This window comes from Convolutriloba macropyga, chromosome 14 (assembly GCF_964194025.1).
Source record: "Convolutriloba macropyga chromosome 14, txConMacr16.3, whole genome shotgun sequence".
Classification (NCBI taxonomy): Eukaryota; Metazoa; Xenacoelomorpha; order Acoela; family Convolutidae; genus Convolutriloba; species Convolutriloba macropyga.
Genome location: NC_134481.1, coordinates 42,444,985 through 42,465,253, shown reverse-complemented (window position 1 = coordinate 42,465,253; position 20,269 = coordinate 42,444,985). Strand labels below are relative to the sequence as shown.

At 34.6% G+C, this 20,269-nt stretch overlaps 1 long non-coding RNA gene across 1 annotated transcript in view; it reads right to left on the bottom strand.

Annotated features, from left to right (window-relative positions):
* Positions 1 to 17,382, bottom strand: part of LOC142353194 (uncharacterized) — a 58,913-nt gene extending 41,531 nt beyond the window's left edge. The window contains exons 1-2 of the long non-coding RNA XR_012761035.1: positions 17,140 to 17,382; positions 15,678 to 15,969 (exon numbers count right to left, since the gene is read on the bottom strand). This is a non-coding gene — a long non-coding RNA (uncharacterized LOC142353194). The remainder of the gene's footprint in view (positions 1 to 15,677; positions 15,970 to 17,139) is intronic.
* Positions 17,383 to 20,269: the final 2,887 nt, after the last annotated feature.

The window sequence follows — 20,269 nt, the reverse complement described above, 5'->3', positions numbered from 1 at the left end:
GTGCATTTTGTGGGGTGGCTCTTCATCGTCGGATGAATACAGGAAGTCGAGGTTGGTGATTTCCCCGTAGCGTTTTGTCTCCTTCTTGGGCCTGGAGCTTTTACGGGTGTTGGTCTTGTTTGGGTTAGGCTCTTGCATGGGCTGATCAGTAACGGTGTTGATGTTGGGGTCCTATGATGTCTGAGGTGGGCCTGCAGTTCTTGGCTTAAACATGTCTTGACTCTCATCCGTCTCCTGGTAGTCATTATCTTCTTGGTTGGAGTCCTGTGAGGAGGCTGTTGAATCTATTCTTTTCTTGGGTGAGACCTTTCGTGGCGAGGGTTGATATGTTTTCTTTTTCGGGATCTTTATCCGATTTACTTTTGATAAGCTTGACTTGATGTGTCTGTCTTATTTTGTGGCATGAGTTTCTCTCTTTCTAATGTTTCGTTGTCCCAGTATCTTTTGCTTTTGTTCCTTTGCGTGCTGTTCCATGCTTTCGATGAGTTTCTTTTGAGGGTTGCATACCGTTTTACGGGCGGCAAAATTGTTGAGGTGGATTTTCCTGTGGTCTGCTCTCCCAAATTTTGCTACGTCCGACTTGTTCAAGACTGTATCCTGTTGTCCTGGCACTTTGATGGTGAGGGTTGAGTCAGTTGTCTTTACTAGCGCGGCTTCTTCTGGTATGGCTTCATATAAGCCTTGTAGTTGTTTCTTGTTTCTCTGGGTAGCTAGTGTTCGACGGTCGTGTTGGAGACGTGGGCTATGTCAGGTGAGAGGCTGTTCAATGGTTGAAGATGCGAGCTTAAAAGTTCGTGCTATCTCGCTGCTATTGCTCTTGGCGTCTTCAAGTTTCTTCTTCTTAGCTTCTCGTACCTCCGCATCGCTGTCCAGGTCTTCGTCGTGCTATTTTTGTCTGGTATCAGCTCCTCGTCTTCTATGATTTTGTCGTCTAAATGTTTAAATGTGTTTGACCAACTTAGATTATTCTTATTAGGTTTTGTTGTTATGTTTGTTACAACCATAATAAGCTTTGAAGGGTGACAGTTTAGAAAATTTCTTCCTACATTTTGGTATTTCCAGTGATATGCTTCTTAATGCGTTTTTAAAACTAAACGGTTCCTGGTTGGGGTCAAGTTTAATGCATCCTAGTCGTCGTTTGACGATTTGTATAAGTCGTTCTACTAGGCCGATTGGGCGATGGTCATTGGCCGGTGCATATATTAGGTTAATATTGTGCCTTGCACATAGATGTTGTACCATATTGCCTTTTAAGCAGCGGGCTTGTTCTAGTCTAATGTTTCGTGGTTACCCGTGTTGCGCGATGTATTTGATTGAGAACTTTTCTATGTTTAGGCCGTTTGCGTTTGTAACTAGTTTCAGCGTGGGGAATTTTGAGAAGCGATCTATACATGCTCGGAAGTATACTTCTCTCACTTGTCCGTCAATTATCGGCCCCGCAAAGTCTAGTTGAATTTCTTTGTTTGGTTCTGAGCATGGTGGTAAAGAAGCCCAGTGGCTTTTCCGGATTATGCTTTTTGAAATCTTACCAATTTCTGTGCACATTCTGCACGATTTGTTTATCAAATCGCGGTTGATAAAGGATCACAATAAGCATTGTCCTATTTCTGTCATGCCCCATGCTCCCGGGTGTGTAGAGTGTAGGACATCAATGACCGATTCATTGAGGGCATTCCGAATTGCAATCTTGTTGTCTAGGAGTACGCAGTTATGTACACTCAAGCTCCTCCACTTGGCGTAAATTTGTTTACTTAGTTTTTTGCATCTTTGGTCGTCCCCAGTTAGAATGCAGTCACGTACTTCACGCAGTACTGTGTCCCTGTTCGTCATGGCGGCTATGAGCTGAGTATTGAAGATGTCCTCTAGGGGTTTTGGAAGCTGGCAGTCTTTCTCTGATGCTGGTTGTTTAGGGGTTGGGCTGAGGTAATTACTCATCGAGAAGGCTTTCCTGGGTGATGGTAAGCCGGTAGTTGGGTTAATTTTCTCATTGTTTGAGTTGTCCATTTGTTGTTCAAAAGTTTTGTAGTTGTTTGGATTAGGCTGCTGTGTGCTACGTGTATTAAATGCCAAATGCGCTTGTGTCATTGTGTTGTGTGCAATTTGTCGGTTTGTTCTGACATAGTTTGTTGTCATAGTTTGTTGTTTTGAATTCCGCCTTATTTGCGTTTCGAGCGCTGCTTAAGTTGTAAATACTCTCCGTATTTGGTTTAATTGTCTTTGTGATGTGTTTTTGGCTTATGTCTTGTGACTTCTTCTAGTCGAGCTGTATTTTTTGTGACCTTTTCTGGCCTGCCTCCATGTTGTTTGTATTTATCTGTTATTGTAGGGCGTTTGGAATCGTCGTGCGATTCCAGGGTTTTGTTTTTACTTGTGGTGGAATCATTGGACGTTTGCACTTTGTCGTTTATTGACGGCTGGTTTTTTGTTTTCTAAGTCTGCCCTTTTTCGTATTATGTGTTGTGTTTCGCGGATGATATCTACTGCTGCTATTATGAAATTTTCATCGTACTTGTTTGGTGGTTTTGCTGATTCTGAGGAGTTTCGGGTCATGTAATCAGCTAATCACATTTTAGTGCCTATTATATGCTTGATGTTGAAAATGAATGGGATTAGTCTATCAAACCATCGGGTTAAGCGGCTTTGGTGAGTTTTGCTTGTTCGTTCTTTGAGGATAGATAAAAGTGCTCGATGGTCGGTTTGTACCGTACAGCGATGTCCTAGTAAGTAGTTTTTGAAATTTTCTAGGGCCAATACGACACCTAGTAGTTCCAGTTCGTTGATACTGTATTTTTCTTTTGCTTTATTCAAGAATCGATAAGCGTATGATATTTTCTCCCATCCATTGCATGTTTCCTCCTCTAGTACTGCTCCAAGGCCCGATCGTGGCGTCTGTTTTGACTGTTGTGTTTCTTTTAGTGTCGTTTTTTGTGTTTTCGGTTAGGTTCCTAATGTTGTTTTTATTGTTTCAAAATTTGATTGATGGTTCTCTGTCCATACGTATTTTGTGTCTTTTCGGAGTAGACCTCTGAATTCTCGGCACAACTTTGCTAGGTTCGGTATGAATTTTTTAAGATGGTGGACGCTACCAAGAAATGACTTAAGTTGTTTGTGCGATTTAGGTGGCTTTAGGTTTGTATCGCCTGTGTCTTTGGGACGATTGGGTTTAGACCTTTTTCTGTTATCTCAAGTCCTAACCATGTTATTTTGTCTTTGGCAAAGTGACATTTATCTATGTTTATTGCTAGGGTTTCGTCCTTTAGTCTGTCCAGGCAGTTGAATAGATGTTTCTTATGGTTTTCTATACCACCACACGTAACTATAATAATGTCGTCTAGAAAACTAAATGTGCTTTTTAAGTTGTACAGTGTTTTGTCTATCGCCTCTGGAATTCTGCGGGCATGTCTGTTAGTCCGTAAAAACCGGTGTTGAATCTGAATGTTCCTGTGGCTTGACCACCTATTATGTTGAAGTTGCATTGTTTAGCAGTGTCTTCATCTAGTGGTAGTTGGCTCTATGCGTAGCGTAGATCTATTGTTCAAAATAGTTCTTTCCCTCTGTGGGACCATTGTGTGATTGTCTGTGCGCTGTTGTTCATGAGGCAATCGATGTTGTGCATTTGTTATTTGTTTTTGTGGAGTGTCTTGTTTATCGTTTTTGAATCCATTGCTAGTTTTATCGATTTGTCTTTTTTGACTGTAATGACTATTGGGGATATGTAACATTCGTCGCTGCATTTTGCTAATTTGGTTATGTGACCGTTGATCTGTAGATTTTTTTAAGTTCTTCTTCCATTTGTTTCTCCAAATTTAATGGTACGCGTCTTCCCCTTTGATGGACAGGGGTGAAGTTGCTTTTAAATTAGGATTTTACCTTGTGTTGTTTTGACCGTCCTAATCTTTTTGATAGGTTTTTATTTTTTGTTGCTTCCTCTATTTCATATGGGCGTGCTGATGTTTTTTTCTATTGAACTTACATTCTCTCACCTTCTCCGTTTGGGGAGTCTTGTTGTTTGAGGTGTATGCCTAAGGGATTGAATAGGTCTCTCTCCACTATAGCTCTATGTTTTTTGGGGACCGCGATGATGTCTGCCCGTCCTGCACGCCAACCGTTGCATTCAAAGTCACAATAAAGTGTGCCTAGATTCTTAATGGGGTGTAGGTGCAGCTCTTTAATTTGACGGGGTTTGTCGTTCGCCTCCACCAGGTGTTGCTGTCCCTTGCCTCAATGTCCTTTGCCATTTGCTCCGTAACTATGCTGGTTGAACTTCCTGAATCTACCAGTAGCCAGAACTTACTGTGGCCATATTGTATATGCAACATTGATGGGGTCATGGGTTCGTCTGTGGTGTCCATCATGTTTAGCGAATATTCGTCCCCTGAATCTCCGTTCGTTGAGTGAATTTTGGCTTGAAGTGATATCAATTCGATTCCGTCAGACAATTGTTCCATTCTTTGGTTGTCGACTTCATTTATTGACCGTTGTGTTTGTGGTCTATTTAAGTTTGATCTGCAAATTTTTGCGAAGTGATTTGGTGTGTTGCATCTGCGGCACGGTTGTCCCATTGCATGGCATTTTGCTTTATGGTTCAAGTCCAATACTTGTCCACAGTTTCTGCAATTGCGGGGTGTGCTTCTATTATTGTTAGTTATTAGACTGTTGTTCCCTCTGCAGGGTTCGCGTGGTGTTGATGGTACTCTGCCAGACCCGCGGTATCTTGCGCTCGATATTTCTGAGACCCTTTCATTGCGTCCTGTAAAGGCGTTATGTGACAGGTCGGGTAATTGTTTCGACTGTATTGCTAGTTGACTTCTAATCCCTAGTTTTATGCTAACCGCCAGTTTCAGAGCCTTTTCTGGATTGAGCATCGTTTTTGGCAATCCTTCCTGTACTTTGTGGTCGATCATATTCGCAGTGAATATGTCACGTAGTAATTCAACCTCTAGGTGGGCTAGTTGTCAGTGTTCTGCTAGGGATCTTAGGGCTGAATGAAACTGTTCCATTGTCTCTCCGCGTTGTTGTTTGCGTGATAAGAGCAGGTAACGGTCAAATGTTACAATTCTCGGGCGTATGAAAGTTTCCATGTTTTTTGTGATATCTTATTTTCCACGTTTGTGTAGGGGAACTTTCTAGCATGCATTTTACGTCCTTTGATACCAAGACTTAGATAGATGAGTGATTTGGCTTTCCTGTCTGTCATGTCCAATGGCTTATCGCTGCATAATACGCCTATTGTGTCCATTTGGTTGAACTCATTTTTCCATTTGGCTATCGCCTGATGATATCTTAGTTGTCTCTCCCTTTCCATCGACTATGTCGGGTTCTGGACTGGTTGTTCTTCTACTGGTTCTGTAGGGTAAATGATTTCTGTCGGTCTCTCTTGGAGTAATTCGTCCAGTTCAATGTTTGTCTTTGCGACTAGAGCCATTTTGAGTTGGTTTCTCCACTTCTACCATGGGATGGGTGGATTGCTGCTGGATTTGTCCCAGATTGGTTTGAGACCCAGTGTTGTGCGTCCTTTTGAATCTGACTGCGCCATGTCTTACTTAATCTAAGTGCGTGAAGACGGTACGTCGAAGATGTCGCATTTGGACTAGGTGCGTGACAATGATACGATGAAGTTGCGTTAAGAAAGGAAAAAGTCAGTGACAACCATTCAATTTAAACACTAAAGCAGATCTGCGTTTAGCCAATTCGCCGTTAACGTATTAGTTGCGGTCAAGGTCACAGCCACCTGTAACCGAATAAATGAGTCAATCGTCGGACGATTGAGAAAGTAAAGAAATGAAGTGATGAATATGTACCGCGATAGGGATAGTACTATGTCACTGCACAAATAATGGTAGAATGTGATACGGGTACCATAATTTTAATAAAAACAATAATATGAAAAATAATAATAATAATAAAAATAAAAATAATAATAAGAATAATAATAGTAATAATAATAATAATAATAATAATAATAAGAACAATAATAATAATAATAATAATAATAATAATAATAATAATAATAATAATAATTATAATAATAATAATAATATTAATAATAAAAATAATAATAATACCAAAATACTTGAAGACCAGAAAGAGTATATAGAAAATATATTCAAGTCTTTGCTAATACTCCTCAAGGAGGATTACAAAAAATTAAAAATAATTTTAATAATAATAGATATAAAAATAATAATAGTAATAAGAATAATAATAATAATAATATTAATAATAATAATAATAATAATAATAATAATAATAATAATAGAAATAATAATAATAATAATAATAATAATAATAACAATAATAATAATAATAATAATAATAATAATAATTATAATAATAATAATAATAATAATAATAATAATAACAATAATAAGAAGAATAATAAAAATAATAATGATAATAATAATAATGTTACTAATATTAATAGTAATAATAGTAACAATAATGATAACAACAATAATATTAATAATGATAATAATTTATATAATAATAAATAATAATAAAAATAATAATAATAATTATAATAATAGTAATAATAATAATAGTAATAATAATAGTTGTGGTGGAGAGTTAGAAGAGTTATGAAACCAAGCTATGTAATCTACTATCATAAACTCGTCTAAACTATATCTACTAGTATTATCATTCATTCCTTATTGATTGCATCAGCCCTAAAACTGAAGCAGTTCACTTTTATGTACTGAACTTAATTCTTTTGTTGCAATGTTATGTTAACTTTACAAATGCTTAGTAATAACTTAAAAGTTGACTCCAGTTCCTTAGTTTGATTGTATATTGATACAAAGAGAAACCAAAAACTCTAAAATTGTTTTAAAGTCGTGTCCTATATTGAAAAACGTTTATGCTAATGGCCCGGAAAAATTGTACTCGCGGATCCAAAAACTATCCGAAACTGACTCCCGCAAAAAATTTTACGAATACATTGCTGACACTCTCAAAACTTGTCTTCGCCTTTATGCAATTTCAATTCCTTTTGCGCAAAAACGATATACGACAAGAAGACTGATTACATAATAAATTGTGTTGGCCCAATCCCAATGTCTTTATACAAGTTATTACTTCCTGTATTTATTAAATTGGCTGTAGCTGTTCATATAAAAATACAACTTTTGATCTGAAACATTATCCGCGTTCAAGCTGAAGCCAAAGAATTGCGTTCAAACTCCTGAAAAGTTACCCTTGATGTTCAAAGAAAAAAGCGCTGGAAATCCAAGGGTACATAAATAGTAGCACTACATAGCGACTCAGTGGTGTATTTTACTACATAAAACTTGACATGTTTTCTTACCAAAATTATTTCTTTTGAATTTATCATATCAAACAGTATGAATAATACAAACATTATACAAACAGTAATATTTTGTAATTGCTGTAAACGTTTCGAATTAAAATTTTATTAGTTGAGACTTTTAATTTTTCTAATGGCCTTTTTATTTTGTGAAATATGCGAAGCCATTCCAACTTTTTTTATAACAGAACGAACAAATCCGTAACGAACTTTTTTTAAAACTATCTTTGCAGAATCATTTCTTTGTTCTATTTGATTCTGCATTTGTCAACGGTAGTGGTTGACCAAGAGTCAAAAAGACGATAAAAGCCTTATAATTCTTCTCAGAAGTAAAGAATCTTTTTTTTCTAAAAACAAACTAAAAACAACGTAAAATAGCACTGTGCTCCTTTTCAGTTCTTTGGTGGAATCAATTTTCTTCTTATTGAATGTTGCTTTCAAGGCCCAATTGATTTGTTTTGGTATAGTTGTTAGCAAACTTTTTTCTCTATTGAATGTAGCACGACCGCTGAGTAATGTAAGAGACTGAAAACGAGTGCATTGAGAGGTAATTTCAGTATGATTCTAGGTATTGAGTTTCTTAATGAGTAAATCGTTTTAACTCCTTGAGCCCTCTTCCTAAGTAGAAATTTAACCTCACTTTGAAATCTCAATTGATTGTCAATATTTAAAGTTAGCTTTTTCACCTCGGCTTTTTGAATAATATGAGAGTTGTTAACTATCAAGGTCGTTAACTGTCAATTTTTTTAAAAAGTGGCATTATATGCGCTTTTTTAATTTGTTTTGGGAAATAAGAAACTCTCATGCTGTTGTTTATCAAATGTCGAATAGGTGGCCCCACAGTAGGGCAGGAGTCCCTAATTCACCACGAGCGAAGTGAGGTCCTACTATTTTGTTTCATCCATCTTTGCATTATTTAAGACTAACATACTGAAATTTTTACGGGTAATTATTGAGCTTTGAGTGTTTCGTTTTTTGTGGACCAGCGTATCTGCTAAGATTAGAAAATTTATATTTAGGCAGACTTGCATTTTTCTTCGGTTTGGAAACAAGATCATTGGAAACTTGTTAATGCATTGTAAGTTTGGCTTTCCAACGTATTAACAGCAGCTCGAAATAATTTTATATGAACTCTCTTGAAATCATCATTGTATTGCTGATTTGTCAAACTCTTGAGTCTACAAACCTTCCGTAATTTCTATCGCTTAAAATTGTGTCTTTTTTTCCCATCTGCTTAGTCGCTTCGAACCCATTTCCCTTATAGTGAAAAGACACTCATGTCATTACGAAAGAAATGCTTTTCAAAATGAGCATGAAGCTGAAGCGCTCTTAAAAAATGCGCGTAAAATTATCTGTTAAATTTCGAGATCTGATGAGGCAAGAGTTTTTCGAAATTCTTCAAAGTTTTGTTTGCGTTTGTCGTAGAAAGATATGCTCACTGGTTATTTCCAGGTGTAAGAATTAAATTGTAAAAAACTTTAATTTGACATGTGGTTAATCATAACAGTACTATCACAAACAAAAGTTCTCTTTGCTGAAGAGTTGCCAGCAAAGACATAATCCATCAAACTGTGACTATTAGAAGACTAGTTTATGCGGGTTGGTACTCTTTTGTTTTGAACGTTTAGATCATACTGAATTAGGACTGTTTCTTAATTTTCTTTTTCATTATCTTATAATCACCAACAAGAACGAGGAGTTTTTCGTTCTCTCTTATTAGGTTATCAATATTAATAGCTTTTTATCTCAGAAAAAGAGAAATCAATTGTTTTTAGTGTGGATAGGTCACATTTAAAAATAATTTCTGGTTCTGAGGTGTACTCAAACTCATTCATAGGTTTTGAAAGTCTAGTGAAAGCAGATTAAGCTCGTCTGTCTTTTTTCTACCGTATCTGAAGCAACATGAAGCAAAAGTTTCCTTCTTGGGATTGAAAAGGTTCTCATTGTCAGAATCTGCTAACCAAATTTTAAGAAAGAATAAATGCAGTTTTATCCAATATCGTTTGTCAAAGATTTCAACTGCGTTCTTTTGTTTACAAGGTTTTGACAGTTTAATTGAAAAAATTTTAATCATTTTTTGATAAAGTTATATCATTGATGAATACGCTTTAATTGGTTACGGAATGATTTCAGGATTTCCAGAAAAGAATTTGTCATTAATGTCAATTTTAGACCGAACAAAGTAATTACAAGAAGGAGTAATATTTCTGTAACGAAATCAAGAGTAAAAAAGATACCCACACGATTTATTTTTTGCTTTTGAAAAACCTAACTTATTAAGAACTTGTGTATTCCCGGTTTCCACTGCCATTGACGCAAGCGAACACTTGAGGCCAAATGCAATAGAGGAATAAGTAAACTTTTGATTGCTGGTCTTTGCGATTGTATTTGCGATATGTTATCATAATTTTTTTAGAAATGAACAACTCAAAACATTTATATTGCACTGAATACCACTTACCTTTAGAATTTTCTATAATTATAGTTCATTGGAGCTGCAGCACTAGTGATTCGATAATTAAATTGATAAGGTTGCTCATAATGGTTACTGCTGATGTTATTTTGAGGTCTGCGATTGTGATATTTTTAGCCATGGTGTATGAAACGATTTGAGTTATAGAGGAAGGAGAAGGGACGGGATTTAAGCAAAGGCCAGCTTGTTGGCGTAGTTTTGGGGCTTTTGTGATAAGATTGTTATTTCTATATAGCTCCTGTGCACAAATACTGCAATTTGATGCTACTAACAGATAAGATAATAGCCATTTTTTAAAAGGAGGAACGCCATGCTGAAAATGTAGTTGCACATTATCAAAGGACAATGGTTGCAGCTCTCATCTGAATTCTACTCATCAGGAACGTTAGCATCAGCGGCTTAAATGTTTGTTTCACGACACAAGATTTTGTGCGATGGCTGATCATTGTAGAATGCATGAAAAAGTTTATCGATTTCCTCTATTTTTTTGTTTCTTTCTTTGTTTTGCTCCATGTCTTTCAGGGGTGGAACTTCGCAGATCACACATAAATTGGGCTTTAATTTTTCCAGGGCTTTTTTAAGGCAGTTTTCTCTATTATAGTCTATCAAAGACTTCAATTGTTTTATTTGTTTACAAAGCTTTGGCACCTTATTTGAAAAACTTTTAACTCATTCTTTGAAAATCCCCAAAATTTTATCAATGAAGACATATTTTTTATCAAGATTTTGTATCAAGAATTTTCTACTCTACTATGACCTACCAAAATACAAACTGCATCTATTCACGCTGTGACAATAAAAAGATGCAATGATAACCAGCCATTTTTTTTCAAACAAACCGTTCAACATAAAACCGTGCAATGGCCCGTCCTGGAAATTTTTTTAAAAAATTTTGGTAGTGGGTTGTTTGATACGGAGCCAATTGGACTACGAGAATCATCAATTGGTCCACTTGCAGGAATATTTCAAGCTTTGCGTTTCGCACGATTAATTGAAAAAAGAAAAAAAACAGACAAGATGAATTAAATTGCTTGCAAGATGCTTGCATTTGAACCAAGGTTTACTTTTTAGTAGTATCCGTCCCAATGGCTCCTTTGATTATCTCTTTGCCACATAAGCTCCCGTTTTAACAAAAACTGCAACAAAACGGGATATTTGTACTTTTAATTTTGAAATTTGATATATAATGAAGAACCATTTGGTGAACGCTACATGCCAGATATTAACAAAACAAGAAATTAAATAAATTTTTTTTATCATTTTCTTGAATATGGCATTTAATTTGATAGAATATATATTCGACTAAAACTTGTTTTCAATTGTTTTCAGACACGGAAGAAATTCACGTAAGATTCCACCATGTAAAGTTGTTTAATAAAAAGTACACCCTCCTCTTGCTATTTTGACATTGCTTTCAATCGGCTTTTAAATGCTTCATTTTCAAAAAATGATTTTACACTTCTTGCGGCATTAAAAACTTTGCCGGTATCTTTTTGCATGAGTCTAGCAAAGTTTTGAACCACAATCAATACTCAAACACCATCCCCCCTCCCAGCTCAGTGGTCATTTGACCTGTAGTCCTCAGTCAATGCAAATATACCATAATGGGGGTTAAAAATTGAAATTGATTCATGGAGAACACATATAACAGCATTTTGAATTGTAATTTTTCCTATGCGCAACGATACATTGCATAGATTTTCCGACTGCGTATTCCGTCATCAGCTGCCGAGATCAATCCAATCTCTATTTTAACTAACATACAAGTTCAGTTTCAACTTGATCTTTTCAACTTTGCAACTCTGAAACAATAAGTTTTTTTACGTGGGGGAAAACAAAGATTGGTCTCTGCACGTTGCTTTTTGAGCTACTAAAACCAACAAAACACCAAGCGGAATATATCAAGATGACCGATAAGCAACAAAGGAACAATTTATCGAAAGCAACAAAGGAAAAACAACTGTTAAAGTAAGTTATGCATCTTAAAATCCAAAAAAGGGTTTTTCAAAAGCGCAAAAATTGCAAAGCAGGAAAATAACTAAAGAATAGAAAAAAATGAAGATAAACTGCAACACGAACAGAACATTTATAACCAAGCCCAATCAAAAGTTCAATTGTTGATGAGACAAACTAAAAGGAGTTTTATTCAGAATCAAGAGTTTTTTATTATACATTTTAAACCTATTATGATCTACTGGATAAGAAAATCTACTTATAAAAAATGGCATTTAAAAAAGTATCCGCGTTCTTTCCGCATTCGAAAAATTTTCGTGAGTCTTAATCCAATGATACGGAGCCAAGTTGACTGCCAAAATGTTCCCGATTTTCAATCCAATTGTAGAAAACTTTCTAGTTTTTCTTTTTTTCACGATTTATTGAAAAACCAGCCAGGTGAATTAAAATGCTTGCAAAAATCTTGCGTGTGAACCACTTCAAAAGAGCAGTAATAAAATGGCCATTGACAAAAAAGAGATTTGCGTTGCACGCAGCAGAACCTTGGCTAGCTTTCAGTAGTCTCCCTACCAATGGCTTCTTTAAATCTTTTTTTTGCTACATACACTCCTTTTCTTAGACAAAACTACAACCAAGTTGGTACTTTGTTTTTTTATGCTTCAAATGTTATTAATTTTTTGAATTTTTCTGCAGAATTGATTGCTCATTTTTTTTGTCTAGGCATTGATTTCAGTTGTTTTTCAGACCAACCTAGGTATGTGACTCATTTAGGTAACCCAGTTAGGTGACCTTAAATATTGAAAAATCAAGATAAAAGACCTCAAGACTCCAACATGAAGAGTTTTTTAATTAAAATCGTCCCAAGAATTACATTCCCTCTCTGAAGCCATTTAACTTTTGATTTCAAACGGTTCTTAAATGACTTTATTCTCAAAAAAAAAATGAATACAATTTTCGAGGAGTTGAAAATTTTGCTAGCATTTTACCCCATGGGCTTTGCAAAGTTTTCAATCCCGATCAAATCTCATCCCCGTCCGCCAGCCCTAGTCTCAGCGTCACCTTTTATTAACCTTGTAACTATAAAACAATCAATTTTTACGTGAGGAGGACTATAGTTCGATTTTGTATAGTCATTTTGAGTTACATTAACCCACAGCTCCGCAAGCAAATGATATAAAGACGACTGATAGCGGACTTTAACTGTTAAATGAAGTTATGCATCCATAAAATCAAAAAAGCGAACCTTTGAAAAACGCAACAAATACAAAGCATAAAAATAACAGTCAAAAAGGAAAAGTGACAAAAAAAAACTGCAACAATTACGCAAAAATTATAACCAAGCGCAATCAGAAGTTTAATTTTTGAGGAGACATTTTGACAAGAGTTTTCAGAATCAAGAGTAATTCGTCGCGACATTTGACCCTAATATGACCTACCAGATAACAAACCCCACGTATACATCACTATGGCATTTAAAAAAGTAGAGGGATAATCAAAAATTATAATTCAAAGACATCGGTTCATCTTAAAATTTAGCATTTCCCCGTTTTGAAAAATTTTGAATCTTACGGAATCTTACATCAAATGATACCACGCCAAATTGACAGCAAAAATCTTCAAGATATTTGATCTGATTGCAAGAATTTCTGAAGCATTTCATTTCGCAAGATCAAATGAAAAACGCACAAGAGAATTTAAAATTCTTGCAAGAATATTGCTTGTGAACCAGTTCAATACAGCAGTAATAAAATGGCGACTATTCTCTTCTTTTGATTCTCTCTTTACTCAAGCTCCCACTTTTACATAAAGCAAAAACCAATTGAGATTTTTTTTAAATATTTTTTGAAATCTGATACATAATGAATACCCACATTGAACAAAATAAACAACCACGTTTTTAGATCACTGCACATTTCTGTAAATTTGATTGCAAAATCGTTATCCTAACCCTTGTTTTCAGTTGATTGAAAAAAACCTGTCAATTGCATAAAAACTGTCAAAAAAAAACAAAAATAACAATTGTTCTTCTTTAGTCCAACCTATAAACGAATTTGCGGCACAAAATCAAACTGTTATTAGTATTTTTTCAGATCTAGCAAAACCAATCACCTCAATTTCTTGAATCTTTCCTTGAAAAAAATAGCAAAATGTATGCGGTTGCATCATGATCCAAAGTTCTAGTTTAGTAATCTGTATCTAATAGAAAGCAATGCTTGAAAAATAGATTCGTATATTCAGATTGGGTCATAATTAACCATGGAGTCCCTCAAGAACTTTATTTTAAAATGTGATGAACAAAATATCTTTTAAAAAATTGGATCAGTCAAAAAATCAGTCAAAAAAATTAAAAATCTGAAGAATTAATGAAATAAATTAAAGAAAACCTTGAATTTAGTCATCTGGAAGAAGAAGGCACAAGTTTTCGCTTGTAATACTTACAAAATAAACAACAATGCAACTAATCGTCAATTAGGGAAAACACTTAAAGATTTTCAAAGAAATTAGTCAAGAATACTTCCTTTTCCAAAGCAAAATTTAAATGTTATTGAAAAAAACTCGAACCAGTTGTGAAAATTAAAAACTTTTACCAAATTGGAAAGAATAATTTTAAGAAACCAAAACTAAGTCGTTAACATGTTAAATAGTAATTTCGACAGATTAGTTGTATACAATGAGGTGAAAGACAATGCTCACATGCAGTTAACAATTGTGTTTATAATAATGTTTTTCCAGATGTGTATGAAAAAGCATTTTTAACTCCAGTTTACAAATTTTGTTATTTGCTTTAGTCATTAATCTGCATGCCAATCTCAATAACACTATCTTTTGCAACTTCAACTTCAACAATTATTCAACTTCAAATTTAACAATCTTTAACAATTATTAAAGGCTTCAATTCCACCTAATGTTGAACATGTTGAAATATATGAGATGATAAACGAAAATCAACTCAGAAAACAATGCCTTAAGAACGGGATCGTTTACTCAAATTGGGTCGCAAATAGCCATGTAGTCCCTAAAGGAACAGTTCTTGGGACGATAATTTAATTACCCTTTATCAAGGTTTTCTCAGAAGAAATGGAAAGTGAAGACAACTTACAATTTGCAGATGACAAATGTAAAATATGTCAATTCAATACGAATCACGATGTTCAAACAAAAAATATACAGCACTTGTCAAAAAACTGACAGATTTAACAGAATTTATTGTTTTTTGAGAAAAAAGGATTAACCACATATCGAGGACTTTCATCGAGAACGGAAGTATCATAAAACCAATGGTAAGTTGTCTTGATCTTGGCTTAATGGTTGAAAACAAATCAAAACTTGTTGCCAACGCAAACAAAGTGTTGATAGAAAAGACCACCGCTTTCAGATCATCAGTTAACTTAGTAACACATAAAGATTTGCGATATGCGCAAAAAATCGATAACGCAACAATGGATCTTCTATTAAAAAATAAATTTTACCAGCTGAGCTTTTCATTAATTTTTTTTTCAAGTTTATTGATTCAATTAGGCGTTACAAAGGAGGTAGTTAAATATCCAAAAACAAGTTTCAAAATTTTGCAAAAATATGAGACGGGAAAAAACCTTTTGAACTGTCCAGTTTTTCAAACTCAAGAAAATTAATTTAGAGAATTGATTCATTTACCTGAACGAGTTCCAATAGATAGATAAGAGCAAGGTTTTAGAATTTGATTCTACTAGCATTTTAAGCATCAAACTTTCCACATTAATATAAAATGATTCTTCGAATGTACATTTTAACAAAGTTTTATTTCTAAATTTGAATTGAGATTTCACAGGTTAAGAATAAATGGATGGGATAAATGATTTGTTGATGGCTGATTTTATCAGTATACATATTTTTCTACATTGTTGTTCAAATAATTTTGTTCAAATAATCGACATTATCTATCATATTCGGTTAATTTTGACCTACCCGCCGGCAGACGATACATTGACGCATCTGTTGTATATACATGCAAATGAGGCGGGGCACTCATTATCCTCAGTGCAGCTTGTGACACACTTGCCTCTGACACAATCTTGTCCATCAGAGCACGTTAGATTACCCACATCACATTCTGGTTCTCTCTGTCTTTTGCCCCCTCTTGGCCTCCCTTCTCCGCCCCGTGTGCCCCAGCGTTGAGCGTCGACAAGGCAAAATGCAACCATCAAAATAGCAAAAAGTGCAATTTTTTCGCTCATTTCGGTGAGTTAGTTATTCGAACCTGAAACGAGAATCATTGTGAGAAGGCTCTCAGTGCCTTGCCAAGATGTTTCAAAAATTTTCACAAAAAAACTCATTAAGTAATGCCCAAATTAATATTCATCGTTAATATTCAAAAAAAATGTGACAGAAACAGTAAAATGACTAAAAACTTATAACAGAGAATTACCTCAAAATAGAAAAAATACTTGTTGCTCTAGATTTGCTCCTTTTGAGTTTGCCTACATATATACAAAGCATGTCTGACATCATTAATGGCTCCGAAACAAAAAGGTCCAATAATTTCCTGATGCTCTGAATGGCATATTATAGTCTTGGTACCTATATCACCATAAAGCAATTTATTGAGAAATCACACAATATAGTGTTTCCAACCAAAGACTAATATTTGAAGTTTAATTATTTTCTTGTTCCCGTCTTCGTGCATTGCAACATGTATAACTTTTGAGTAAGCTCACTCTATTTTAGCAGTTGTCCTCGATAAATCTTATCGAGTCAATAAGGCAGAAATGGAAGACAATTTAATTTGAGAATAACTGCATGAAAAGTAATTGCATTACTAGATGCTGATTTGGAAGACAAATCGCTTCTAAAGAGTTCTAGATCTCCTCTAAAAAATTAACGTAGAAATTCGAGAAAAAAATAATTAGCCCTCAAAAGCTTAAGTTTATTTCAAAACTTTCAAAATATTTTTCAAATTAAGAAAAAAGTTATTTCCTTTGTGGATAGATTTGTATATCAAAATTTTGTGCATACTTAGTATAAAATTTGACTATTAACGGATTGTTAGAGGAACTTAGGGTTTTGTTGAAATTCATAGAAAAACTTAGAGCAACAAAATAAATTTTATCAGAAGTTTTAACTGCAGTGATTAATTAATTTCAGACCAAAGTACTCATTTTCATTTAAAAATCTGCATTTCCTTATTTGTTTTCTAGTTACTAGAGTATAAAAAATGTTATCGTTTTTATAATAAACTAACAGAAATGCGCGAAATACTTCAAAGACGTCTCAATTTCTTAAATATAATATAATCATCCAGGAAATATCCTTAAAAGTTAAAAGACTAATGCAATCTGTTCAATTAATGCCGTTCTGTCTCTCAACTATTACAATTTCTAAGAGTTTCATGGTTTCAAAAGGGTTTTGCAGTTTGAATCAATAAATTTACCTTTCACGACAACGCAGCTTGTAATCAAATATGAATTATGCTAACTCAAAGTAAAATGTTGACTAAAAACATTTATCTTTGAGGTCCTTTCAGAAGTTATTTTTAGCTGTAATGAACTACTTTGAGACAAAAATCTGACTGTTCGTCTTTTTTTTGTTCATAGACTCAAAGACGTAAGCATTAATTCCAAAAATTCTAGTTGAAAAAAGAATTTTTGCTGTGCATTTGATCAATAAAACAATGTAATTTCTAATGAATTTATTCAACACATTAACGCTGCTCAATGTAGCAGGACTTGTACTGTTAAAAACTCATTAAAAGAACTCTCAACCAAATAACTTTTGCGTAGCAAACTTCAGCAATGCTCATTTTTTTGCATTTGAGCGCATTTATTATTATGTGAACTAATTCGCTTTAATTATGCTGACTGTAGCGTGAATTCATGGGTAGAGTATGTCATAATTTTTGAGTCACATGCCTACAGCACAATACAATAGTTAAAGAATTTATTCAAAACATTATGCTGCTTAATGTAGCAGGACTCATACTGTTATAAAATCATTAAAAAAACTCTCAACCAAATAATTTTTGCGTAGAAAACTTCAGCAATGCTCAGATTTTTTGTGCTTCTGAGCGCATTTATTATTAAGTGAACTAATTCTCTTTAATTATGCTGACTGTAACGTCAATTCATGGGTAGAGTATGTCATAATTTTTGAGTCACATACCTACAGCACAATACAATAGTTAAAGAATTTATTCAAAACATTAACGCTGTTTAATGAAGCAGGACTTATATTGTTATAAACTCTTTAAGAAAACTCTCAACCAAAAATTTTTTGCGTAGCAAACTTAAGCAATTCTCGGATATTTTTGTACTTCTAAGCAAACTTATTATTAAGTAAACTATTTTGTATTAATTATGCTGACTGTAACAGCTATTATTGGATAGAGTCTGTCATAATTTCTTAGTCACCTGCCGAGAGCATGCTCAAATTTTTTATCTATATGAGATTTCTTTTAAACCCAAACTGAGTGTATATGCGTCTTCATCAGCATTAAGATCAACAAATTTTGGGTCGATAGAAAAATTTGATAAATTTAGCCTTGATCAGAGACTTCTGTTTTTTTTTACACACAAAGGTGAAAAACCCTGATAAATTGGAAACTTTTCAAACACGATACACAAAGTAGTGTCAATGAAGAAGTCATTAAATTTGTCCGCGGAAAAAATCAGATTTCAAAAAATGTTTCGCGGTGAAAAGTAAAATATCGCACGCTGAAGATCTTAGGTGAAAGTTGTTTTATTGTACAGAAAAAATATTGTGAAATGAGAAACTTCTTAATTCCATCTGAACAATTAGCATATCTTATTGTCGTTTGGCGATCGTTATTACGTTTTTAATACTAGCAATTCTTACCATCCAGAAAAATGAAAAATAGCATAATCATCGACTACAACTGTACAAACGTGAGACCATAAAAAGAACTAGAATGCTTTAGTTCGTTTTCCTGGAAAACTGTATTTTTAAATGTTTTTTCAAAGGAATTGTCTATAGAAGGCTGGTTCAAAAACGCCACCGTCTTTTTACACACTATCAGAATAATTTTGTGAACCACTGCCTTTCTACACAGACTACAAATTGAACAAGAAGGATTTCTATTTCAATCTATAAGGTGAGTTATATCAGCATATCTGAGAAGATATCGCACAAACGTTTGCCTTAGAAACATATTTTGTGCTTTGACAAAACTATGCCAAAATAGTAAACTGCTTTATAGCTGAAAATTACAAAAAAAAAGACAGAAAAAGATTTATTTGATCTATATTAGGGATCAAAAATGCTCAAGTAAAAATTTGGTTTTCACAAGTTCGAGAGATTAAGGCCCGTCGATGTAACGGTTAGCACTCTAGTCTTGCAAGTAGGAGATGCTGGTTCGAACCCCATACTTGTCCATTTTCAGAGTAGTTGAGAGACTTTGGACACCCTGGCACAGGTGCTCACTTCAGTAACTATAACTCTGCGTCAGAAAAGAAAACAGTTATAGCAATAAGATTTATTGATTAGTAATTGAACGTAAGTAGTATCGAATATATACAGGAAGATCGGGGGGAGATCCTTTCGAGATCCGTTCGGCAGAGAGGGATCCCTGATCCCTTATGGGAGATCTTTTATGTTAGGAAAGTGGTAATTGCGCTACATGTATTTGTCTGGAGGCTTATTGTTGGTATTGCGCTATTGAAAAGCCATTCCAGTTTCCACTTGTCTTGCTTATTTGTGGCAAAACCTAGCAAAGTAGTTTTAAATTAAAGCTGAATTTATACAGTGCAACACATAAAATAGAATTGTTATAGAAACTGTTATAGATAAGAGAATTAAACACGTACAAAAGAGTCAATTTGAATAGAAAATAGCATTTTGTTTTGTTCATTAAGGGTCCGATTCTATCGCTTCATAATCAATTAATGGGTTATACACTGGACGTTCTTCTTCTATTTCAATTTCATTGACAATTTAATCAGAATCAATATCAGACTCTGTGATTGCGGCGGTTCTTACGAAGCCGGGGTCAGGAAATTCAGCGTTGTCAGTATTCGTTTGAACTGTGGTTTCAATTTCCCTCTGGTTTTCAATTTCGTGCAACCCTCCAGACGATCAGGAACTCAACGATTAAGTATCGAAATCGTCGTCTTCGTCGAAGAAACGACCGTGGACAATACTTATGTGATCAAACGGCAGCGTATCGATCCCATTGTCAAGAATGTATCGTTAATCGTCGAAAGCGTTGAGCGACACTTTTTTAATGGTTACTGTGTGGAGTTGTGGCTGCTAGAAGCTATTCTATGGTTTTGCGCGCGGATCAAACGACCAGAAGAGAGCCTTTTTCCGAATCTGTCATGCGTCAGCTGTCGTTGTGCTAACTTTCTCTCGCCTTTAGCTGATTTCTTTTCCCCGCCGTCTAAATTAAAAATATTGAACGTTAGTAATAGTCCCAACTAACAAGCTGTATATTGATACGTGTGAGTGTGATGAAAACAAACTTACCAATGGCAATTACTGACTAAACGGCTTGAGAGCACAAAATTCTTAAATAGGCATGCTGGCAAACTCGTTCTTAAACTTCAGGA